Below are 26,867 nucleotides of genomic sequence, written 5' to 3'. Positions count from 1 at the left end.
AGAACAAAATCAAAGCAACTTTACATTTTCAAGATCAAGTATTTGGTACCCAAGCATTAGGTCTCATCACATATTTCCCCTCTAGTGTTGTTCTTGTTAAGCGGCCTTTGGACAGTTGCTGGGGTATCTCTAAGTAAAATGAATATTATTGGTGATAGAAAAGAAAGTGGAAACTCATCAAAGATGGATGTGCCAGACTGCCAATTAAAGTTGACTTTTAGTCTTTGAAGAGATGGTAAACATGACAACATAGGTTCTAAATTTGTGAACTTTTTGGTAACTAATTAAGACGAATAACATTTTTGCAATTGCTACCCATACAAAGTGAATCTAGGATCAGATGTGTCTTATGCTGTACTTGTGAAAATCCACGTGAATTTGATAGTCAAAAGCAGGGTGGATTGATTTAAATTTGGTGGGCTGGCTTAAGTACCGGGCTGGGAAAGCTGCCACTCAGGTCCTGCTGGGTGGTCCTCTGGTTGGATGTCAGCCTAATCCTCCTGTGGTGATGTGGAGGCATGGTCCCAGGTTTTAGCCCTGCAAGTTCTTACATCAGAGCCTTTACACTAGATATGGTATATCTTTTTGCTACCAAGGAATATACATTATAACGATACACATTTATTTAAGCCAGTGGATCTCAACCGGTGGTACGTGTACCACCGGTGCTACTTCACAGAAGGCTGGGTGATACGCGAGCCGTACCGTGCCGCCAAAAGTGCCCACCTGCCCACCTCTAGGAAACCCTGCCGCCGAAAAGGGGCAAACGGCGGAAGGGTTTCGGCGGAGGGCATTGTTCCCCCCATGTAAGCCCGCCGCTGCGAAACCCCGCCGCTGCTGAAATCCCCCCCCCCCTCCTTTTTTTCCCGAGTGGTACTCGGGTCAGGTACAGTCAGGTCAAGTGGTACTTGACCCGAGTGGTACTCGGGACAAAAAGGTTGAGAATCGCTGTTTAAGCAGTTATATAACTTAATAGTTTCAGATTCTTACTAATGATACGTTTTTGCATATTAGACAATGATGAATGATATTTTTCTGTACAAATATTTAACTTTTTGCTCATGATTTATGTCAAGCTGCCTTAGGCAGTATCTGCAATTTAATTAAACCTGCAAAACAGCATAAAATTTATTTTTACTAAACAAAACAAGCCCTTAATACAGTACATGACCTATTGTACCATATTTATAAAGCTTGACCTCAAAAGTTAGATGTTTTTCCACTGACTATGTAGAAAAACAGCCTTTAATTCAAAGTTTTTGATAGTGGCTCATGGATTCAGCATAATTATTTTTTAAGAAGTTTAGGCTGTAATGTATTTTATAGTAAATTCAGATTTCATTTTCAACTTTTTTTAAAAAAAGAAATGAATAACAGAATTTTTTTTAAAGAGAATTGATTTTTATCCACCCTGGTTAAAAGCTTCTGAAAATTGCCATTTGCACACATTCAATAGAGGCTTATTTTAGTGAGGTAGCAAAATTCTACGACCTTTGTCTGCACTGAGCTTGCTCTACCCCCAACCAGCTCTATGACAATCACACAGAACAAGTTCCCCCTTTTTGCCTTTTTGGTAAGGTAGAAATATTTATCAGAGAACTTATCAGAATGAAACAATTTTTAGTTTCAAAATTTTAGATTTTATTATTTAAATTCATGTGCCTACATTGTAATAAAACAAAAAGTTACAAAATAATGTGACAAACTAATATAGAAATTACTTGTTCCTAGTGTCTAAAGGAATCCTACTCTCTCTGGCAACCAATTGGATTAGTATATTCTCTGACATACAGCTGAGCTTGAGCCTGAAATAGACTCTCCAGCCCATTCTGCTTGGTGCACATGAAGGTTGATCAATGAAAAAACCAAAAGTACACCACTACTTGACCTGGGCAAACTAAAATACAGGCACTATATTTTATCTCAACAAGACTGATTATAAGCAGCATAAACATTCATGTTTAAAAGGCTAGATTTCCAGTGAATGTAAAAAACATTTAAAAAATATTTCACATCAAACAAGGAATTTTTTTGTGCATGATTGCTCTAAATTTTGTCGTGGTGCTTTTTGGGGTTTTTTGTTTGTTTTTAATACCCAGTTCATTATCCATTGTTTCATGCCATGGCAGAATCGTACTGAATCTCTATTCCATAAGAACCCTTCAGAATTTAGCCTCAGTATGTCTACCTCATTGCCTTTTTTGTTTTATTTTGGTGCCATGCTTTCCTTCACTTGAGCCATTACTCTGATTCCTGAATTAGAATCAGTGGCTCCAGAGATGTTCTTCAATACTTACATTAATGTCCTCTGCAGCTATTCACCTGCCTAATCTGTCACCCACTAAGTCTTGAGGAAAATTAACCAAATGTGTTCACTACCCTCCATGCTAGTAAGCATCCTCTTGTTACTGCACCAACTTTTATTTAGAAAAACAATCTTTACTGGTCATAAATGAAGGAGCAGATGACAAAACATTCAGATGAAATGGTGTGAGATATACACATGCATGCACAGGTCTAATCTCTTGCTTTCATACACACACAAACATAGCATTGGGAAAAATCCTGCACCAGATTGTAAATTTTTAATTTCATTTTTTTATATTTCACCAATAAGGACAGTTACAATAACCAGTTTGCATACCAGCTGAGCAAACAAAACTAATTACCAAACCAATACCTATTACTAAGCCAATTTGCTTGCCATTAGGTGAAGTGATGACTGCAGGTGCAGTTTATCAATTCCATTTTCTCAGAAAGCACTGCTTGGAGTGAAAGAACTTAGTTGCTCTACTTACTGTCTATTTGAAAAAAGTTGGCAAATGACAATGAAGCAATATTCATGTTTTATGTGTACATTGATTTTCTGATTAATGTTTTGGATAGAATTTTATTAAAATAGCTGTCACTTTACATAGACAAGGTGGGTGATGTAATCTTTTATTGGACAACACTGCATATTCACTTTACATGGCTTATGATAAAATTCTTTCATAAATAGCAGCAATGAAGATATAAGAATCTTTTGTGCTAAAATTTGTTAACTTTTACTTCCTGTGGTTTAGGTTTGACTTGCCAAAAACTCAGCTTAATATCTGGTACAGCATGTAATATTTTAAAAAAACTGTTTGGCCAAATGTTCATTAAACCATACAGAATGTTTCAAGCTGTTATCTGCCTTGATAGGAAGTTCTCACACACAGATAACATTCTGCTTTAAGCTTAACAGTCTGGACCGTATCAGTTGGTGACACTGGTGAAACTATTAAAAAAAAATCAGTCATCTTTACATTTTAAGTTTACATAACTTCAGATATTTGAATGGCCAATTTCTTAGGACCTATGAAAGTGATCTTGCACCAGTTTCCTTGTGCATTTCACTGTGATCTAGCATAAACAAAACCGGCTGGTGGTGTTTTGGCAGATGTTAAGACTTGCTAAGTGTCATGCCTGTTGCATAACACTCATATCTGCCTTGTCATACTTGCCCACATATCAGGTAAAATTGCATGCATAATGACTCTCCTGTCCACCCACTCCTTGTCCTCTCCCAACCATCACCAAAATTAAAAACCTTTAGCGTAGGTGTAAAGGGCTGGGAGCTAGAAGACATGAGTTTTGATCTCCCATATTCGTTTGATGGCTGTTAATATTTGTGCAGTTCCCAATGCTTATGTATTGACCAAGCCCTCATTTCTACCATGCAGGCAGGCATCATTCACTTATTTCACAAATAAGGTGACTGAGGTGTTCTAATGCGACAGACCCAACTTTATCACTTAGCGACTTTTCCTCTCTGAATGACTGTGCCCCATCTGCGTTCTTGGTATTCTGTTGATAACCACGGCTCTGATGATTAGACCTCACTCTGGTCTCAAAGCCAAGATTAGAATCTTGAGGTGATACCCATTGGCAAAGAGTGTTTAGTATATCCATTAGGGGCTGAGCCACACAGAAGATAAAACAACCTACTTCTCTTATCTTTTGTTCCTTTAACTCAAGTGGAAGAGGTCTGTGGTGTCTATTTGAAGGTTCTGGGTTCAAACCCTGATGACAATCCATGGGGGAGAGGGGGAGTTTGATAATGTAATTAAGACTATCAATGCATATGCGGAAGGATGGCTCAATTAAGGTTGCATAGGTAACCTCAATTCTGACATTTTCTAACCTAAGTGATTGACTTAGCAACCTTAACATTCCTTTATCATAATTAGACACATATTTTGCAATACAAATAAGACCCTTTAAGTTGGGGCTGAATGCTTCAGGGCCTTACCAGTGAGCTACAAAGTCTTTAACATTGAAGTCACCAATTTTGAATACAGCCCAGCTTTAAAGGGATTAAAAGATGTTTCCATTTAATGGATATTTGACAGCACCTGTATGAGATAAGTTTGGGGTTTCAGTTCCCAGCATTCTCGGCACAAACTCATTGTCATGCTTTGGACTATTTGGTAGAGGTAAAACACTGAATGGCTATGAGGACTGACCTATCCCTCTTGCCTGTAGATGAAGTCTGTCTTCCTTGTGATCAGGATTGAAGCATGCTGACAGAACAATGATCCCTGCTGCCACCTTGTAGATAAACAGGAGATTTCATTCATCCAGGATGTCAGTCAAATGACTTTTACCAGCATTAAATCCAAACTGCTTTTTAAAGGTGAAATTTATTATATGCAAATTAGCTCAAATTTGCATGCAATGTCAGACACAGTGTGCAAAACTTGCCACTAAAAGAACATGCCACTAAAATGTCTTTGCACATTAGGCTATTTTAAATTAAACCTAATAATATTCCACTGATGAAGTCACTAAGTGTCAAACCCTATTGGTGGCTGGTGTTCTCTTTCTCCACTGCTTACCTGATTAGCTTTAGAATGTCATTTAAATTAAAATATTTTAAAAAAAAATTACCTGTCCCTAATGGCAATATAGATGATTGAAATTGAATTTAAAAGAAACCCCTCATTTATCTCAGTTTGTGCTCTTTGCAGCTCACTCAGCTTGAACAATGACGACTGCTCACTGTCATTTTCTCATTCTTGTAAAACCTTTTTTGTTGCAAAATCTGCAAAATATTATTTTTGCTGTTGAATATATTTTATATGTTGTGCTTCCACCAATCATCTGTATACCTCTTGCAGTGTAGGTCTTGGTATTTTTGATGACAGCTTTGAGAATTTAAATAGTGTGAGGGCCTAACTTATATGCTGCATATCTCAAGGAGAAACAGTGGCACACAATTCTAGAATTCATATACATTTTAAGAAATATCAGGCAACAGTAAATGATCTAACTTTCCAGTGAATGAATCTAGTGTGTTGTGCATGGTACTCTACCCCTCATCTGCTATACATAGCTGCTTGTCATTGGAGGGTGATGGTCTTCCTATAAGCAGATTTCATTACAAATACAAGCATCTTCTTCAAATGAACAAACGTTATATTTTAATGTAACTACACTTTTGGATATTTACAGCAAAATAACATTTTGTTGGAGGTAATGGTTCTTACTGATAAACTAATAATTGGTCAAGGAGCAATTGGGTATAGTTGATGTATTTATTTTTTAAAATATGAAGTTTTACATATTCTAACTATCCCTCTCCACCCTGTATATTATTCTTGTCTAAAGTTTTGTTTTATGGGTCAGGAACATTTTATTGGTGCCTGTAAACAACAACTGATACATTGGGCACTGTTATATATATTTAGATGGAATATGGGAGCCCAGAGAGTTAAAGGTGTTAACATAACCCACTCACAGTCCAACATTAACCAGTGTTAAACAGTATTTGGAGTTTGGTATACAGAGACCTCAGCCTGCTTGGTAACATGGCAAAAATCATGAAAAATCCTTTTAATCATTTATAGAAGACAGAAAAAGAAGGAAAAGAAATTAAAACATTTGATGTGTAAAGTGTTAAATAAGGCTTTTAACAATATCTCTTGTTCCCTTTTCCTTTAGCTGGAGAGAGTTATAATAAAGGGAAAAATCCTTGTTTGACAGTCTCTTAGATGATATCAACAATGGTAATAACTGTCCTTTTAGGGGAGAAGTAGTAGTTAGTTGAGATGGGCTGGAGCTGTCGCTGCTGCTGTTAGAATCCAATCCCGTTTCCTAGAAGGCAAAACAATACAAACGCACACATGGGGAAAGAAGAGAGAGAAAATGCAGCTTCTGTCTCTGGTGTTGACTCTCACTTGCAGCCTCACTGATAGAAAAACACAGGCACAGCATGTGGTCTTAACAGCCCTTCTCAGTTGTGGCAAACCTTGTAGCAGCACTGTGCTGTTGAGAGCTTTACTTTTAGTTGCCTCTCCATTCACAGGCTTCCAGAGTGTTGTAAAATATGCAGTCTTGGGTGGCTAAGCCAAACTTTTGTTAAACAGAAGGCAAAAGGAGAGAGATAGGAAAGAAAAGAAAGAAGGTTGGGGAGATCAGTATGGTTGCTCAGAGTTCCAATATGAAACTGGAGAAAAGCCTGTTGAGAATCTGTCTCTGGGTTAAGTTTAGAGGCGAGAGAAAAAAGGGTGATGTGGTGGGTGTCTGCTATAAATAAGACCAGGAGGATAAGGTAGACAAGGCTTTCTTCAGACAACTAATGGAAGTTTCCAAATTACAGGCCTTGGTTCTCATGGGTCTTCTGACATCTGCTGGGGGAGCAATATAGCAGTGCACAGACAATCCAGAAAGTTTTTGGAGAGTGCTGAGGACAACTTCCTGGTGCAAGTGCTAGAGGAACCAACTAGGGGCTGTGCTCCTCTTGACTTGCTGCTCATAAACAGGGAAGATTTGGTAGGGGAAGTAGAAGTGGGTGGCAACCTGGGTAGCAGTGACCATGAGATGGTCAAATTCAGGATCCTGACAAAAGGAAGAAAGGAGAGCAGCAGAATATGGACCCCAGACTTCAGAAAAGCAGACTTTGACTCCCACAGGGAACTGATAAGCAGAATCCCCTGGGAGGCTAATATGAGGGAGAAAGAGGTTCAGAAGAGCTGGCTGTATTTTAAAGAACATTTACTGAGGGCACAGGAACAAACCCTCTTGATGTGTAGAAAGAATAGCAAATATGGCAGGCGACTAGTTTGGCTTAACAGAAATCTTTGGTGAGCTTAAACACAAAATGGAAGCTTATAAGAAGTGGAAGCTTGGACAGATGACTAGGGAGGAGTATAAAAATATTACTCGAGCATGCAGGGGTGAAATCAGGAAGGCCAAAGCACAACTGAAGTTTCAGCCAGCAAGGGACGTGAAGAGTAACAAGAAGGGTTTCTACAGGTACATTAGCAACAAGAAGGTCAGGGAAAGTGTGGGCCCCTTACTGAACTGGGGGGGGCAACCTACTGACAGATATGGAAAAAGCTGAAGTACTCAATGCTATTTTTCCCTCTGTTTTCATAGACGAGGTCAGCTCCTAGACTACTGTACTTGGCAGCACAGTATGGGGAGGAGGTGAGCAGCCTTCAATGGTGAAAGAACAGGTTCAGGACTATTTAGAAAAGCTGGACATGCACAATTCCATGAGGCCAGATGCAATGCATCTGAGGGTGCTGAGGGAGTTGGCTGATGTGATTGCAGAGCCATTGGCCATTATCTTTGAAAACTCATGGCAATCAGGGAGGTCCTGTACAATTGGAAAAAGGCAAACCTAGTGCTCATCTTTAAAAAAGGGAAGGAGGATCTGGGGAACTACAGACCAGTCTTACCTCAGTCCCTGGAAGAATCATGGAGCAAGTCCTCAAGGAATCCATTTTGAAGCACTTGGAGGAGAGGAAGGTAATCAGGAACAGTCAGTATGGATTCACCAAGGGCAAGTCATGCCTGACCAAACTGATTGCCTTCTATAATGAGATGACTGGTTCTGTGGATGTGGGGAAAGTGGTGGATGTGATATACCTTGACTTCAGCAAAGCTTTTGATACAGTCTCCTACAGTATTCTTGCCAGCAACTTACAGAAGTATGGATTGGATGAATGGACTATAGGGTGGATAGAAAGCTGTCTAGATCAGGGGTTCTCAACCGGTGGTACGCGTACCACCAGTGGTACGCGGAAGCCGGCTTGGTGGTACGCGAGGCAAACACAGCAGTTTTGGTTCATTAATTTCCAGTCCCACACTTCTCCTGCTTACCAGGCATGAGCTTAACAGTCCTAGAGTTATAGCAGTAGGGCTTTTTGTTTGGACTAACTCAGTCTTTCTGACTCCCTTTTGCACCTTTTCTCATCAACATTTGTTATAGGTTATTGTGACACTTTATGAACTTGTATCCAGTTTCCCACAGTTAGGCTCAGAATTGTAGTAAATGTGTAAGCCCAATTATTACAATGGTGCTGGTAGAATATGGATAATTAATACTGTCACTCTCCTGTCTATTACCGTTTGTAAAAGAATTTGAGTAACATCTTACTAAAGGAGTTTGGGTGTTTTTGGTGTGATGGTGAATGCCAATGCTGAAAATAACCCCAGCTCCCTCCTAGCTGGCTGGTGGTGAGCAATTTACTTGCGTGCATAAAACTGTTACTCTTTTTACTTTTGCTTGTCCAGTGACATAAGATAGGATGAAATAATCTGAAAAAATGTGCATTTGACATGAGGAAAGCTGACATGCTCTTGGGTATTGCTGGAATTTTTTCCACATTGTTTTGGGCTACTCTCTTAACAAGTATGTGGAAATGTTTGTCTGCTTTATCCTGTAGGGCAAATAATCAAGGTTTCTTATGCAGTGTGGCATCAGACCTTTATTAGGCAATGAGCCGATCATGTTTCATGCAACAATCTGTAGAGAATTCATTGATTTACTGAAGAAAGTCCTAAGAATGAAGTGTGTGAGATACTAACAGAAATATGTAATCAGTGGTTAATATCAGCTACTATAAAGGACTACAGTAACCAGTTTGTATCTAATTTTAAGGAAAGCATTACAGGTGATCCTAGAAATTAAAGACAAGTGAGCCTTCTTTCAGTGTGAAATATACTAGTGGAGAAGAGAATTTAAAATAGAACTGGGGCAAAAGGATGGGGGCAAACTCAAACAACTTCTCTACCAAAAATGGTATCTCTGAAATCTACTAGAATTCTATGAGTATATTGTTGAAAGAGTGGATAAAAAAGAACCATCTGAAAGAACATTTCAAAGAAGCCTCTGACAGTGTCTCAGAAATTGTCATGGGGTAAGAAGTAAAGTATTGTCATAGATAAAAAATTGACCAAAACAGAAGAGTAGGAATAAATAGTCATTTTCATCATAGCAAAAGGATAAAGCAGTGCCAGGTGGTTTCAAAGTAGGACTAATTTTTAATATATTACACTTGAAAAAGTGTGTGCACGGGGAGTGGCAACATTTGCAGATGACAAAATTATTTAGGTTAGTCAAAAGAGAAAATGGAGGAACTTAAACGGGTACCTACTAAAGCAAGGTGTATGGGCAACATGATGGCAGACAAAATTCAGTGTTGAGAAATGCAAGATAATGACTGTTGGAAGCAATAATTTGAATTATTCGGAGGTGCGTTGCTGGGTTCTGTATTAACTGTCACCACTAAGGAATAAACCTGGGTGTCATTGCAGACAACTTAATGAAAACCTCTGCTCAATATGCAGTGGGGGTTTAAAAAAAAAAAAAAACAAGGCAGGGGGGAAGATAGCAAGCACTTAATTTTATAAAATCAGTCAATCTTATGACCTCACTTTGAATACTGTGTTCAGTCGTGATAAGCTGATCTCAAATAAAATATAGCATGTTCATAGACTGGTGATTAAAATGATTAGAGACATGGAAGGACTTTAAAATAAAGACAGATTTAAGATTAGGAGCTTTTTTAAGTTAGAGCGGAGATGAGTAAGAGCAGACTTGATAGATACAAAGTATCTAGTATAATGTATCTAGTATTGAAAAAGTACATTGAGGGCTCCTATTTACCCTATCATGATATGAGAATATTTAATTTAATGAAATAGAAACACAAGAAATTAAAAACTTGAAGAATTTTTTTTTAAACAATGTATGATTAGCCTGTGGAACTTTATTGCTGCAATATATTCAGGCCAAGAGCTGTTTAGAATTCAAAACTGTAGTAAATGTATGGATAATGATCCCATCTACTGTTACATTAGGTAGAAAGAAGATCCTTTTAGAAATAGTATGAGGCCTCATGCTTCAAGGCAAAGCTCAAGTACATGGTTTAGAAAGAGACTTTCTCAGTGGGCAGATTATTCTGTAATACCTTGCTATGAAGTTGCATGCATCTTGCTCTGAAGTATGTAGTACAGGATACTGGATCAAGTAGACCATTGGCTTGATCAGGTATGGTTATTTTATGTTGTTGTCCAGTAACATCTTGATTTATTCAGACCAATTAAGATGTGTTGAACTCCTACAGTTGGATGTCAGCCTCCTAGCAGTGATTTAAAAGTGGGTGTAAGTGGAATAGTGGGTAAAAAGAAGCTCCAGATCAAATGAAATGGCACTTTCCCACAAAATGCATCAGTAGGAAGCTTTCCTATCAGCAGAATGATGTCCACGAGGCAATTTACCAGGGAGGAACAGCTTTAATTGTCAGACCAAAGGCAGATTTTAGCCATTTTCTGAGAATGTTTTACTGAAATTAAAATTATAGAATAGCTTACAAAATCTTTTTCTAACTGTCCAGTTATTTATATTACAGTAATGCCTAAAGGCCCCAACCAATATTAGGACCCTGTTGAGCTAAGTGCTGTACCAACACTAGTGAGAAACAGTCCCTGCCCCAAAGAGTCTTCAGTCTAAATAGACCACACAGACAAAAAATGAGAGGGGAGGCAGAGATCAAGTGACTTGTCCACACAGTAAATCCTGCAGTAGAGCCAGGAATATGAACACAAGTCTGACTCCAGTCCAGTGCCCTATCCATTAGACATGCCACCTTTCTGTTACCCAGTTGCTATTTAACCACATACTGTTGAAGAAGACACCTTGTGTGAGTAATCTGCCTCCTCAGCTAAGAGCATTAGTCCACCCACTGTCCATGTGGTCTTCAGTCTTAAAATATTACTAGAATCATCATATTCCCAAATTGCATTGTCCAGAATGCCCATATCTGCGGCTGGCTGAAAGATTGTCTTTTCATCTCCTCTGTGAACCTTGCCCTGGGCATCCATACCTTTTTATCCCATTCTTGGCAATGATTCTAGGGGTCATCCTTGAAGGGCCACCTTTGGAAAATTTCAAATACAGAATGCAGCTTCCTGTGTTCTATGTTCGTACCAATGAGCACATGCTAAAACTGTGCTTCTCACTCTGCACTGACTATCTACTTCCAGGTGAAATTCAAGGTGCTTGTTAGAATGGTAAACTTAGATATACAGAAGAGAACATGTATTCTTCTCTGACCCACCACATCACAGGTATTAATCAACATTGCTTATCTATGCCAAGGATTAAGCTCATGGAAATAAGAGGAAATCCCTTTTCCATAATGGTTGCTACCTTTGGAACTTAATCCTGCTTTAGATGAGGATAAATGTATTATAACCAGCTTGCATTATTTTAAATTTTCATTTACTTATGAGAATTTTCAAAGGCACAATGGGAAATTAGACACTCAACTCCTTTGAAAATCCCAGCCTTGGTTATAGATTGTTGCAAAACGATACCTTGATTTTTAAATAACCCTTTACTGTCAGTGAAGTATCATTAAAAAATAATCTTTTCTAGAAATTTTACAAGGAAATGTTTCCAAGAAGAATTTAGACACAATTCATGGCAGATGAAATTCAGTGTTGATAAATGCAAAGTAATGCACATTGGAAAACATAATCCCAACTACACATATAAAGCTAAAATCTTTCCTGGATGAAATGTAAAGTACTGTTCTTAGCTTTGTGTGCTGTGGTTATTAACATGTATTTTTAGCCTGCTCAGATGTCATCCACCCACTATTACAGATGTTGATCTTGACTCATTCTTTCTGTATTGAAAGACAAGCAGCATACACACAAAGTATTTCAGTTTTAAGCACTTCTTCTACTCTGCTTTTTGGATTCTGTATTACTATAAAATGGGAGATTTAGAGACTGATTCATCTGCCTGTGGGTGTGGTGGGGGAGAAATGTACACCAGCTAGCGCTGGTGCTGTACTCCACTGCTTGAGTTAACTCTGCCTTGTGTTTTCAGTTCAGACCTTGGGGTTTGCTGGCTATTGCTGATGCTTTTTTACTTAAAGGCTTATAGCAAATACTCAATTATAACAGCAGAAAAAACTTTATTAATTACAACCAAGTCTGTCTAAACTATAAAAATAACCATGTTTGAAACATACTTTAAGACATGGTTGTGGACTTGCAATGTTGTGTTGGCTTTTGCTCAAGTGGGAAAAATATAACCTTTTTTCCCTATGATGATTTGCAAAACATTTGGGGTCTCAGATTTTAAATACTTAAAAAAACAAAACTTCCATCATGCTGCCTGTTCTGAATTGTGTTTATTTGTATTTGAAACTACCCCTTAATCTTTGTCTGTCCTTAGACCATGAGGTCCTTTGGGCAAGGACTACTGTTCTTGAACATCTGAGAAGCACCTAACACAGTGTAAGTGCTACCATAAACAGATGATAAAAGTTTTAACTGCTTTATCAGGCTTTCTAGCCCTTAGAAAGGATTATAATTAGGCAAGCATAAAAATATGGTGTTAGCAATAAGTGTTAATATAATCAAACCCAGTTGGGTCATTAGGAAGGTTTGAAACTAGGACCTACAGCACTGAAAGCATGAGCTTCTAAATGACTAAACCCATTAGCTGGATGCCTCAACTGATTCAGATACCTCTAATGTGGATCAGCCTTTAGAGAGGGACAGAGATACATACTGTTAGTACCCTCTCAATCCGAACTATATTTTTAGCTCTTGGGGAAGCGGGGAAATTTCCACATGATTGAGAATTTTAGCATTTTAGGTCCTGTATTTATAGGATGGAATTAATGGAACCATTACAATCTCTGGTTGAAGAAACCCTGGTAGCAAGTGGCTCCATTCAGACTGAATTTAGTCTTAAATCACCCTGTTCCTAAGGAATTGCAGGGACTTATTACAATAGTGTAATTTCAAGTATTGTAGTCCACTGTGAGCAAGGACTGTGAATTCTTGCTTTGGGTGGCCTACAATGGACTGTTAATGTTACATGAATGTATTTTAGGAAATAACTGAAAAGCAAGTATCTACACTCACTTTTTTCCTTAATACCACGATGGCTTTTAGTTTCCAGCTTAGTCAGATGAGATTTATCTCCAAGTCTTAGGTACCTTAATATTTATTACAGCATTTTGTGGTTGTAATTTCTTTTATTTTGGAACTTTGCTGAATGCTTATTTACATCTGAAACAATAGCATGTTATAAATGCTGTGGCTGCTGTATAGGGAAACAGTGTTGGGAAATAAGGGATTGTACACAACACCATAGTGCAAATTAGAGGGGTGTGAATTGTCAAGTGATAGAACATGTTGTGCTCTAGCTGTCCTGTGTAGATCCTGCTGGCTTGTATTAAAAAGGTATCTGGTGTGCATTAAAGGGCGCTACATAGACAAGCCCTAGAACTGTATTTTGTCCAGTTGTCTGACACCTCCACTGATTGCACTTCATCAGGCTGTTGTCCATTTTTAATTTCATAAGGCTGTGCAAGCTGCATGGAAACTTTTTAAAGGCATCATAATGGAGGCTCAATTTGAAAGTATACCCCAAATTAAAAAACATAGAAGACCAAAAGAGTGCCACTGTGGCTAAACAAAGTAAAAGAAGCAGTTAGAGACAAAAAGACATCCTTTAAAATGTGAAAGTTAAATCTTATTGAGGAAAATAGAAAGGAATATAAACTCTGGCAAGTGAAGTGTAAAAATATAATTAGGAAGGCCAAAAAAGAATTTTGAAGAAGGTCATTGTGGAGAAGCTAAATGAATTTTTTAATCAATCTTCATGGTTGAAAATATGAGGGCGATTTCCAAACCTGAACCATTCTTTTTATGTTACAGATCTGAGGAACTGTCCCAGATTGAGGTGTCAATAGAGGAGGTTTTGGAACAAATTGATAAATTAAACAGTAATAAGTCACCAGGACCAGATGGTATCCACCCAAGAGTTCTGAAGGAACTCAAATGTGAAATTGCAGAACTACTAACTGTGGTATGTAACCTATCACCTAAATCAGCTTCTGTACCAGATGACTGGAGGATAGCTGATGTGATGCCAATTTTAAAAAAGACTCCAGAGGTGATCCTAGCAGTTACAGGCTGGTAAGCCTAACTTCAGTACCAGGCAAATTGGTTGAAACTATAGTAAAGAATAGAATTATCAAACACATAGATGAACATGATTTGTTGGGGAAGAGCCAACATGGTTTTTGTAAAGGGAAATCATGTCTCACAAATCTACTAGAATTATTTGAGGGCGTCAACAAGCATGTGGACAAGGTGATCCAGTGTATATAGTGAACTCTAGATTTTCAGAAAGCCTTCGACAAGGTCCCTCACCAAAGGCTCTTAAGCAAAGTAAGCTGTCATGGGATAAAAGGGAAGGTCCTCTCCTGGATCAGTAACTGGTTAAAAGATAGGAATGAAAGGATAGGAATGTATGGTCAATTTTAAGAATGGAGAGTGAGAAATAGTGGTGTACCCCGAGGGTCTGTATTGGGACCAGTACTATTCAACTTCTTCATAAATGATTTGGAAAAAGGGATAAACAGTGAGATGGCAAAATTTGCAGATGATACAAAATTACTCATGATAGTTATGTTCAAAGCAGACTGCAAAGTGTTACAAATCTGGGTGACTGGGCAACAAAATGGCAGATGAATTACAATGTTGATAAATGCAAAGTAATGCACCTTGGAAAACATAATCCCAACTCTACGTATAAAATGATGGGATCTAAATTAGCTGTTACCATTCAAGAAAGAGACCTTGGAAGTCATTGTGGATAGTTCTCTGAAAACATCCACTCAATGAGCAGCAGTACTCAAAAAAAAAAAGCTAACAACGTTGGAAATCATTAGGAAAGGGATAGATAATAAGACAGAAAATATCATATTGCCTCTATATAAATCCATGGTATGCCCACATCTTGAATACTGCGTGCAGAGCTGGTCACCCCATCTAAAAAAAGATTTTTTGGAACTGGAAAAGGTACAGAAAAGGGCAACAAATTGATTAGGGGTACGGAACAGCTTCCTCATGAGGAGGACTTCCTCACGAGGAGGACTGGTCAACTTGGAAAAGAGACGACTAAGTGGGGGTGTGATAGAGGTCTATAAAATCATGACTGGTGTGGAGCAAGTAAATAAGGAAGTGTTATTTATTCCTTCTCATAACACAAGAACTACGGGTCACCAAAAGAAATAGGCAGCAGGTTTAAAACAAATAAAAGGAGTTATTTCTTCACACAACGCACAGTCAACCTGTGGAATTCCTTGCCAAAGGATGTTGTGAAGGCCAAGACTATAACAGGGTTCAAAAAAGAACTAGATAAGTTCATGGAGGATAGATCCATCCATGGCTATTAGCCAGGATGGATAGGGATGCAAAACTATGCTCTGATGTGTCCCTAGCCTCTGTTTGTCAGAAACTAAGAATGGGCAACAGGGGATGGATCACTTGATGATTACCTGTTCTGTTAATTCCCTCTGAAGCACCTGGCATTGGCCACAATTGGAAAACCGGATACTGGATTAGATGGACCATTGGTCTGACTAACTATGGCCATTTGTATGTTCTTAAGGCTCCAGAATTTTAAAGACACATTTAGGGGCTATTGTCCAATTGCAATTAAAATCAGTGGGAGCTGTATGACAGAACCCAGGCAACCCTGTAAAATGTGTCCTTTAAGTCACATGTTCTAACATTTGTGCTCCTTGCACTGCTCTAAGTCTAATGCTGCATTTTCATACATGAATTTTGAAAACCATATCAGTGCATCCAGTACATGGGTCACATCCTGAAAATATTCAGTAAAGATGCTAGGACAAATTGACATAAATACTGAAAGAGATGAACTGCGAAGTTTGTAAATCTTATGTTGTTTCCATAGATGCAGCTCTTAAATACTCTAAGTATTTCCTAATGTTTGCCTAAGTATACTTGGCAGCAGTGTAATTTAACTGCAATATCAAAATGTGAATTGTGTGTTTACCATCCATTTCACTAAATTAAGCTTCACTGTAGGTTTCTCTAGATTAGAATAAAAACTCAGGTTAAATTGGAGCTAGTTTATGTGTATTAGGTAACCTTGGCCTAATCTTAACCTTTTTTTGTACTTCCTAGTCTTAATGCAGCTCTTTTTTCCTTTTCATATGTCAGAAATAGTAACGTATTTCAGGCTAAGTTTAAAAAAAACCAAAAAACCGTTTGCTAAGCTTGTGTCTATTTACACATTAAAAGTACAGACTTTGAATATTTTAAGAATTAGTTTTTGTAGGGTTTTTGTGTGCATTAACATTTCTTGTCCACTGTTCTCTGTAGTGGGTCTCATTTCAATACTATATGAATGCTGTAAAACTTGAAATTCAGAAGGTTTTCCTTTGATCAGACCAAACCATTATTTTTACCTAGGAAGAGAGTTTCCTGGCAAAAAAACTTCACTTATGTTTTGTTACTCACTATGCTATTAACCCCATAATCTCTAATTCTTTGCTATCACCTGTGAAATACATGTGGATCTTGGGAGTTAAGAGGTTAAAGCACATATGTAGAGTTTGAGAATATTTAGCCAACCTAATGAGGTTAAAAGATCAAAATTCCCCCTAAGTAGCTTTTCAGGTGAGGACAGGAGTCAGTGGAAAAATCCTGTATTGATTCATTGTTCAGATGTGGTGCAATCAACTGTTCATACAAACACTAATTAATGTGAATCGCGACTTGAGTCCTGTCTTTAAAGGTAAATGCTATCTCATTAGCCGCAGTATTGTCATCATGAGTATCTCTTCATCTGAGACTGCAAGGCATGTGATCCTGTATGTAGGGCTCTCCTGTTTTGAGCTGTGGAGCATTGGGACTCAGATAAGATAACTCTTCTTCTTTAGTCTTTCACCAGTGTTGCTGATGCAGACCTGTCTCCCTCATATGGTGGTAAAAGAAAGGATGCCATGTTTTTATTTAGGCCTCTATCATGCTATTCTTTTGTCAGCATTTTAAAAGTAAAAAATAGGAAGCCTAGGTTTGACTTTTATTTTAAGACCTGTATTTTGTGTGTAAGACACTTTTAAACGTGTCTTAAGCAAAAGAACGGTGCAGATAAAATGTGCCTAGAAATGGGAGGAATTTAAATTGTGAAAAAAATCAGAATTTGTTCCCAATCCCTGTTGCATTTCCCTTTGTCATCTTCAGTGGGAGAGGCTATCCAAATGGCCCGAAGAACATCATGACTGATCTTACATTTCTCTGTTTGCTTCCCAAGTATATTTGAGTGTTTTCCTGTGATAGGAAAGTTAAAATTCATTTTGATCCTCCCCAAGGATCGTTACCTTGTTGTGGTGGAGGGGCTTGCATGTTCCAATGAACCTCAGGGCTATGTTGTCTGGAGTTTAGGGCTCCTGGTAGGGTCAGCCTAAGCCAATGGTCTCCAAACTTCTTATCCCGTGCCCACCCTTACTCCTGTCTGCACCCCAACCCACTCCTAATCGGGCTGGGAACAGTGCCACAGTCGGGGCTGGGGACAGCAGCAGGGCTTCCGAGCTGGGAGCCCTGTTGTGGGGACTCCCATGTCTCCCACAACATTCCTCCACGCCCTTTCAGGGGGGCATGCCCCATACTTTGAAGACCTCTGCCCTAGGTGAACAAGTCTGGGGGGAAGGTTCCAGACAAAAACAGTCCACTCCAAGACCCTCATGAAGACCTAAAAATGACTACATGAATCTCACCTGGATTAGGGATATCAGGATCCACCCCTGGAGACAGACCTGGAGGTGGTTTAAGGTGAGTGTCTGGTGGCCATGCCACTGATATAACCCAGCTGAGGTCAGCCCGAAAAAGCAACATGGACCTGCTTCGTGGGCCCACCACCCACAAGGCGAAGGGTGAGGGCTGGGTGTGATGCCAGAATGGCAGCAGGAGGGATGGACCACGATGGACTGGTCTTCTGCAATGGAAGCTGGCTCTAAGGACATGGAACATTAATTCATTGACAGGGAAAGAGCCAGACAGGTGGAAGAGGTGGAAAAATACTAGTTAGATATAGTTGACCTCCCCTCCACATATAGCAGGAGTTCTGGAAACAAACTTTTCGACTCAGGTTCGACTAAGACTTTTTCCTACTCTGGAGTGGCCCCACAGGAGAGGCTCCGGGTGAGTTTGAGGATACTCACAAGTACCCAGCTCAGTGCTGTGCAGTTGGAGTTTGTACTGGTAGATAAGAGGGTTGCCTCATTGAGACTTTGGGTCTCAGAGAGGAAAACCCTGATCCCTGTGTGTTTTTAAGTGTTGTGACAGGGTCAGACTAGATGGCTACCGGAGAGTGCTAAAATATATCAACCCCAGGCTCAGCAAGTCCCTTTTCCCCTGGTAGCTGAGCAGGGGTTACTCCAGGTTAATTAACACACATGGAGCCAATCAAGGCCCTGCCCAGAACTTGTTAAGTCTCCCCTCCAGAGAAAGGGTGTGGCTACAGTTTTGTGAGTGAAGCAAGCTACCAGAATGTGTGTGAGCAGGCAAGATGCTATCAGAAACTAGGGGGGTTTAGGAGGAGGAGCAGAACGCTGGCAGAAGAGAACCCTGCAGGTACAAAGACTGGGGGAGGGAAAAACCCTGCACGAAGAGCGCAAAGGACCTTTCCCAGGTCTGGAGGCCTGAGGGAAAAGAATCTGCCAGAAGGAGAAGATAGCACTGGACATTTGGTTGGCACGACCACGGCCAGTGGGGCTGTCAGAGGTCAAGATCCTCCCCTGCCAAGGAGGCCAGGAAGGGCCCCAGTCCAATCAGGGTCCAGACATTAAGTTAAGGGGCACGGGGAAGTGACCCAGGGAAGCTAGCAGCTTTCCTGAAGCCACAGCACAGGCTGCTACTTGTAGGGTCCCTGGGGTCTGGAGTCAAGGGTGGGACCGCCCTCCCATCCCCACCAGCCATTCACTGGAGGGGCAAGAGCCACAGCGAAAGAGGCAAGGGCCTCTGAGAACCAGAGACAAGACTGGGACCCCGCAGCGAGCGGCCATCTTAGAGAGGCTGTATTACCCTCCCCGACAACTAGAAGGTGAAAGAACATTAAGGAGTGAAGCAGTTCCCTGACCTACCACTAGAAGGAAGTGCTGGACCCACCGAGGTAGAGGAAGAGCTTTGGGTCAGTGCCTAACAGCAGTTCAAAGTACTCAGCCTTTTTGGAGATGTGGGATTGGTGCTTGATAGAGTGCCATCTACCAACTCTGTTGTTCTACTGGGGGACTTCAATGCCCACATAGGGAACAATGGAGATACTTGGAGGGGAGTGATTGGGAGGAACGGCCTCCCTGATCTGGGCCCAAAAGGTGAGCTGTTGTTCGACTTCTGTGCTAGTCATGGATTGTCCATAACAAACACCATATTCGAATACAAGCTTGCTCATAAATGTACCTGGTACCAGAGCATCTTGGGCTGAAGATCAGTGATTGTCTTTATAGTTGTTTTATCAGACCTCAGACCATACATTCTGGACACCTGGGGGAAGAGAGGAGCAGAGCTGTCAACCGATCACTACTTGGTGGTGAGTTGGATCCAAAGCATGAGATGCTGGCCAGATAGACGGGAGGTCCAAACAGTCAGTGTGGGTTGCCTGGGAACATGTGGTGGAGGACCCTGTGAGGAAACACTTCAATTCCCACTTCTGGAAGAACTTCTCCTGTATTCTGGATGAGGTCGTGGACGTTGAGTCTGAGGGGACCGTGTTCAGGGCCTCAATTGTTGAGGCAGCCATGAAAAACTGTGACCTGAAGGCAATTGGTGCCTGTCATGGTGGCAACCCTAGGACCTGCTGACTGTCACAGTAAAGAAGGAGGCCTTCTGAGTAATGCTTGTGAATCGGACTCCTGATATGAGTGAGAGGTACCAGCGGGCTAGGAGCGCTGTGGCTATGGTGGTTGTTGAAGCAAAAATGCAGGCCTGGGAGGAGTTTGGAAAAACCATGGAGACTGACTACCAGATGGCCTCAAAGGTGTTCTGGCAAACCATTTATCACCTTAGGAGGGGTCAGCGGGACATTGCCCAGGTTGTTCTCAGCAAGGTTGGTGAAATGCTGACTGAGACTGAGAAGATTGTTGAGAGGTGAAAGGAGCATTTTGAGGAACTCCTTAACCTGCTGGACATACTCTATTCTTCTTCGAGTGCTTGCTTATGTCCATTCCCAACTTAGAGGTGTATGTGCGCCACATGCACTGGTGCCGGAAAACTTTTTCCCCTACTGGTACCCGTATGAGCTGGCTCTAGCGCCCCCTTCCGCGGCACACACACGCCCGTATATAGGCGCTGCCAGCTCCCCCTCCCTCTCTGTTCCTTCTTGCTGCCAGTGACGGGGCTGGAATGTCTCTTGCCTTTGCAAGTTCTCTCACTAAACCTAGTGGTTTATTCTCTGTTCCTGGCAATGTCAGAGATCGTAACCCGCATTTCGGCCCACCCCCTCACAATGGCAAGAGTCTGCCTCAGCCTCCTGGGCCAGATGGCAGCCTGTGCCTATGTGGTTCTCCATGCCAGACTAACCTCAGACCCCTCCAGATGTGGCTGGTGTCAGTTACTCTCTGGCCAGGCACCATCTGGACAGGATACTTACAGTCCCTCTGGAAATACTTACCTTCCTTGTTTGGGGGACAAGCCCATGCCAAGTGCTCTCAGGAATGCCCTTCGAAGAGCCCTAGCCATTGGTAGTTCTGATCTCTGATGCCTCAGACCTGGGATGGAGTGTTCACCTGGGTTCCCTACAAATCCAAGGCATATGGACCTCACGGGAACGGCTTCTACACATCAGTATCAAGGAACTCAGGGCAATTTGTCTGGCCTGTATGGTTTTCCTTCCGCATCTATCCCACAAGATGGTGCAGATCCTCACAGACAATTCAGCCTTGGTGTACTATATCAACAGAAAGGGTGGGGCCCAGTCCCTGGCCCTGTGCAAGGAGGCTGTGCGTTTCTGGGATCTTTGCATCACTCATGGTATTTGCCCAATAGCAGTGCATCTCCCTGGAGTCCACAACTCTTTGGCGGACCATCTCAGCAGGTCTGCTCTCACCAGGAGTGGTCCCTCCATCTGGAGGTAGTGACCCAAATCTTCCAAAGGTGGTGCAATCCCCGAGTGGACCTCTTTGCCATCAGGACAAACAGGAAGTGCCACCTCTTCTGTTCCTGTCAAGGACTCAGTGCAGGCTCTATCACCGATGCCTTTCTCCTTTCCTGGTCAGGGAGTCTCTTGTACGCCTTTCTCTCAATTCCTCTAATTCACAAGGTCCTCCTGAAAGTGAAGAGAGACAATGCTTGGGTTATTCTTGTGGTACCAGTGTGGCCCCGACAACATTGGTTTGGGATGCTGCTGGAGCTGGCGGGACCCAGGCAATGGTCCCTGCCTCTGTGACCAGACTTCCTGTCCCAGGACCAAGGTTGCCTGCTCCACCCGGATCTGGCCTCCCTTCACCTGATGGCATGGCTGCTCCATGGCTGAGTCAGGAGGAGCAGGCCTGCTCATCAAAAGTTTAGTGCATGCTCTTGGAGAACAGGAAACTAGATCGGCTACCAAATCGGCTTATAGAGCTAAGTGGAAACACTTCTCCTGTTGGGCTGCCAAGCGTGGCATTTCCCCAGTGAAGGCATCGGTTCCAACTATCTTGGAGTACCTGTTCCATTTGAAGCAAGGGGGTCTGGCCTTCTCATCCATCAAGGGCCATGTGGCGGCCATATCTGAATTTCACCCCTGGGTAGGGGGTAAAACGATTTTTTTGCATGAGATGACAGCCAGGTTCCTTAAGGGATTGGAAAGGCTTTTCCAACCAATAAGGGAGCCTGTGATCCGTCCGTGCCTAGGGTAGCCACCTGAAAATGCCAAGGTCAGGGCAGGCTGCAAAAGGAGAGCAGATTCTCCCAGCACTGGTGGGTGACACTGAAGTCAGACTTCCCAGCCAGCCACAGACAGTGCTTCTGATTCCCCACACTGGTTATCAAGAAGCCAGTATACAAATACACACAGCCCTCTTTACTGCATTTCAGTCTCTGGCTCCCAATCAGCCACTAGGTCCAGTAAAGAGACCAGTTGTTTAAACTCTGTGCTCTTTATTAAAAAGGTTCCTCCTACCCCAAAGGGTCAGTCACAGTACCAGATCAATATAAGTTTGGATCTTACCCAAAATACTACGCTGCCAGCCAATCCTTCAGTAGCTAAAACTAAAGGTTTATTATAAAAAGAAAGGAACAAACAATAAGAGAAATGTTAAAGGATTAAAGCAATCAGATACATACAAATGATTTGAAAGTTCATATATATCAAGTTTCTAGAAGAATTGTGGAGTTTGCAGGCTTGTATAGTCCCTCTGGTATACATCCAGTAACTGGATGGGTCTCAGTCCTTTGTTTCACAGCTTCAGTTGCAGATGACTTGATCCAGAAGTAGATAGGTGGCTGAAGCTGAACAGGAGTGAAGACAAAATGGATTCCAAGGCTTCTGCCTTATATATCCTCTGGCCTCTGCCATGCTGCTTGTGGAATTTTACAGGAACCAAAATGGAGTCCAGAGTCACATGGGCAAGTCCTGATGATTCATCAAGTATATTCCTGGCTTCTCCCCCTGGGCCTCTTGCACCTGTGAATGTCTCAATGGGTCATTAAGCAGGCTATTGTTCTGCAGCCATCCTGTCTGAGGTGCCACTCAGACAGCACAATTTGAAATACTGATATACCAAACATATCCCTAACTTCCATTACACATATAACACATGAACATAAACATCCTCATCTTACTTAGCACATTATAGCCTTTCTAATGGTACCTGACATGGCATATCTTACATGAATTACTATGATTTTGATGTACTGATGTCAAACAATATAATAAATGCTCCCCCCCAATCCAGCCAGAGTGACACCCCCAACGCGAGACTGGTGTAGAAGGGAGTAATCAGAGCTCCTGAATAGACCTCAAGGGCCCCCCTTATCCATCCAGCATCACAGAGCTTTCTCTTCAATGAGACTTGAATTTGGTCCTCTCCAGACTCACTGGGCCCCCCTTTGAACCCAGGGCTTCATGCTCCCTTACACACCTGTCCTGGAAGGTGGCCTTCCTGGTGGCTATTATGTCTGCCAGGCAAGTTTCCGAGATTATGGCATTAACATCAGAACCAGGATAAAGTCAATTATGCACACACCCAGCCTTTTTGCCTAAGGTAGTCTCTCACTTCCACCTTAACCAAGATATTTTCTTATCGGTCTTTTATCCCAAGCCTCACATCTCCAGTGAAGAGAGGCATTTGCATTCTCTTGATGTGCGATGGTCCCTGGCATTTTACATTAACAGAACTAAATCTTTTCGCCAGTTGACGCAGCTCTTCGTGCCGGTTGCAGACTGAATGAAGGGGCTACCGGTTTCTTCTCAGTATCTCTCAATGTGGAGACCTGTATCCGGACCTGCTATGAGCAAGCTGGGGTTGCATCTCCGATGGCCCTGACAGCCCACTCAACGAGAGTGCAGGCATCACCTGCAGCCTTCCATGTGCATATTGGATATCTGCAGGGCAGCTACCTGGTCGTCGGTGCATACCTTAGTGTCCCACTATGGCTTGATGCAGCAAGCTCAAGACGATGCTGGCTTTGGTAGAGTGGTGCTTCAAGGGTCACATCCATGAAATCCTGCTCATCTCCGAAGACACTGCTGGTGAGTCACCTAAGTTGGGAATGGACATGAGGAGGCACTTGAAGAAGAAAGAACGGTTACTTACCTGTAACTGTTGTTCTTCGAGATGTGTTGCTCATGTCCATTCCAAACCTGCCCTCCTTCCCCTCAGTCAGAGTTCCAGCAAGAAGGAACTGAGAGGGGGGGGCCAGTGGCGCCTATTTGAGGGCACCACAGCAGGGGGGACTAGGGCTAGCTCGTACAGGTACCAGTAGGGGGAAAAGTTTTCTGGAACCAGTGCATGTGGCGCACACACACACCTAAGTTGGGAATGGACATGAGCAACACATCTCAAAGAGAACAGTTACAGGTAAGTAACCATTCTTTTCTGTTGATGAGATCGCTGTGGTGGTGAAATGCCTTTGCAGTGGTAAGGCAGCAGGGATGGACAAGAATCACCCGGAGATGTTGAAATCACTGGACAAAGTCGGGGTGTCATGGTTAATGCACCTCTTCAATGTTGTATTGAAGGTGGAGGCAGTACCTCGGGATTGGCAAACTGGGGTGGTGATCCTGATCTTTAAGAAAGGAGACCAGAGGGTGTGTTCCAATTACAGGGGGATCACACTTCTCACCCTCCGCAGCAAAGCCTATGTCAGCGTGTTTGAGACGACGCTATGCCCATTAGTTGAACCTTAGATTCAGGAGAAACAATGCGATTTCCATGCCGGATGTGGAACAGTGGATACAGATACTTGAGGGTTTGTGGGAATTTGCTAACTTGGTCTACTTCGTTTTGTAGACTTGGAGAAGGCTTATGAGCGCATACCCCAAGATGTCCTGTAGGAAATGCTGCAGAAGTATAAAGTGTTGGTGCTGCTGTGTGCTATCCAGTCTCTCTATTCCTAGAGTGAGAATTGTGTCCATATTCTTGGCATTAAGAAGAGTTCATTAAAGGTGGGCACTGGACTCTGCCAAGGGTGTGTCCTGTCTCCATTTATGCTTGTGATCTTCATGGACAGTCAAGGCACAGCCGAGTTGGGAAGTGTGTCCGGTATGGGGACTTGGAAGTAGCATCTCTGATGTTTGCAGATGATGACGTCCTTGGTTCTTCAGACTGTGATCTCCAATGCACACTCGAACCCTTTGCTGCTGAGTGTGAAGTGGCTGGAATGAGAATCAGCATCTCCAAATCAGAGGTCGTGGTTCTTTTCCGGAAGAAAGTGAAGTGTTCTGTCCAAGTGAAGGGGAGCAGCTGCCCTTAGTGGAAGAGTTTAAGTATCTGAGGCTCTTGTTCACAAGTGATGGTAAACGGGACCGTGAGATTGACTGGTGGGATTAGTGCAGCGGTGGCAGTGATGTGGGCACTGTACCGATCCATGGCGGTGAAGTGGAAGCTAAGTTTTTGGACAAAAAGCTCTTGGTTTACAAGTCAGTCTATGTCCCCATGCTCACCTATGGTCATGAACTTTGAGTAATGACCTAAAGGATGAGATCGTGGGTATAAGCGGTGGAAATGAGGTTTCTCCACAGGATGGCTGGGCTGACTCTCTAAGATAAGGTGAGGGTCTCAACTATTTGGGAGATCCTTGCAGTAAAGCTGCTGCTACTCTGGATCAAGAGGAGTCAGCTGAGGTGGTTTGAGCACCTGAGAAGGATAACCCTTGGTAGGCTTCCTTTGGAACTACACCGGGCATGTCCCACTGGGAGGAGGCCCTGAGGCCAACCCAGGACATGCTGGAAGGAATGCTTGAGAATCCCCCAGGAGGAGTTGGAACCTCTTGCAGGGAAAAAAGGAAGGTCTGGTCCTCCTTACTCTCCATGCTGCCGGCACAACCCTCACCAGGAAAAGCACTATAAAAGGAAAAGAAGAAGAAGAAAATTCATTTCGATGTGCTTCATAGCTTCTAAGGCCAAAAATGATCACAGTGATATGACCACCTGCATAACACGGGCCATAGAATTTCCCTGAAATAATTTCTGTTTGAATTAGAGCTTGGAAATATTAAATACATTAGCTTTAGGATGAGAGCAAAGGTGGGGTGGGAATCCACAGGAAAAAGCCTTAAACTAAAGGGTAATTAAAAAGCAATGGAAATGTGAGTACTTAAATGTAAATTAGTACATGGCTGCTCTTTGGGGAAGAGACTATATTCTTGTTCTGTGTTTATACAGCATCTGGGACAATCTGGTTCTGGTCATTAATGTGACTTCTAGGTGGTTTCTTATACTTATCCCAAAGCATCATTGTAGACACAGTGAGCAATACAGCATAACCAATCTTTCCTGTCTATGGCTTATTCCTCCATTAAGACCAGCTTGGTTCTATTCATGCATACAATGGCCTGCCACTTAGGTGGTGGTCAGTTTCTTGATCTGACTGACCTTGGCATTTATTTTCAGTCCAACTTGACAATACCAATCTTCCGAAGTAGTGAGGAGAATCATTAATTTAAATCTCTCAGTTGTATGATGTCATGTGCATAAGCTAAAGAGCTTAATTGTAGATCATCTAGTGTCATGCCCTACAACTCATCTACCATTCTTAACTTCAATATAAGAACATGATGGAAAAGTGACAGTGATTCCATGTCGCCTTGTTTTACACCAAACTTTGACTTGAACTAGTTGCTTAATTTCTCACCAATTCTTACACCACTACAGGGGTCTTGGAACTTAACTTTCATAATTGCTGTTATGCTATCTGGAACTCCATATGATTTTATTCCTTTCCATAATGCTTCCCTGCAAACCAAATCAAGAGCTAGTGCTACAGTAATACAAACAATACAGTGGTGACCGAGTGTTCTTAGTGATCTCAGATGCCGGTATTGTATACATGAGGGTGGAGAGCACAACATAAGCCAGGATTCAAACCATACAGTGCTTTTAACTTTAAAAAAACAAACAAACAAAAAAAAAAAAAAACCTTCCTGTGCAGCATAGTTACATTTTTTTGGCCCGGATGATATGGCAGTTCAGGAGGAAGTCTTGTAATGCACAGATATTTCCCAAATCTTCCAGTCTGCAAAGACAGACCCCTTTCTAAAGCCCCCCCCCAACCCCAAAAATATACGAA

The 26,867-nt window shown here is 41.8% G+C and overlaps 1 protein-coding gene across 4 annotated transcripts in view; it reads left to right on the top strand.

The window, feature by feature from the left end:
* Positions 1-26,867, top strand: part of KLHL2 (kelch like family member 2) — a 102,185-nt gene that overhangs the window by 31,849 nt on the left and 43,469 nt on the right. Inside the window, exon 1 of one of the 4 annotated variants that reach the window (XM_067551792.1) lies at positions 14,032-14,152. The exons of the other annotated variants lie outside the window; for them this stretch is intronic. The gene's annotated coding sequence lies outside the window, so the exon portion shown is untranslated. Of the gene's footprint in view, positions 1-14,031; positions 14,153-26,867 lie in introns of those variants that run through there. 4 annotated transcript variants of the gene reach the window in all.

The sequence above is a fragment of the Emydura macquarii genome, unplaced genomic scaffold, assembly GCF_026122565.2.
Source record: "Emydura macquarii macquarii isolate MOO-44397 ecotype Brisbane River unplaced genomic scaffold, CSIRO-AGI_Emac_v2 contig_1363, whole genome shotgun sequence".
In the NCBI taxonomy this organism is placed as follows: Eukaryota; Metazoa; Chordata; order Testudines; family Chelidae; genus Emydura; species Emydura macquarii.
Note: the sequence above shows the minus strand (reverse complement) of the source record. Positions and strands in the feature narration are given on the sequence as shown.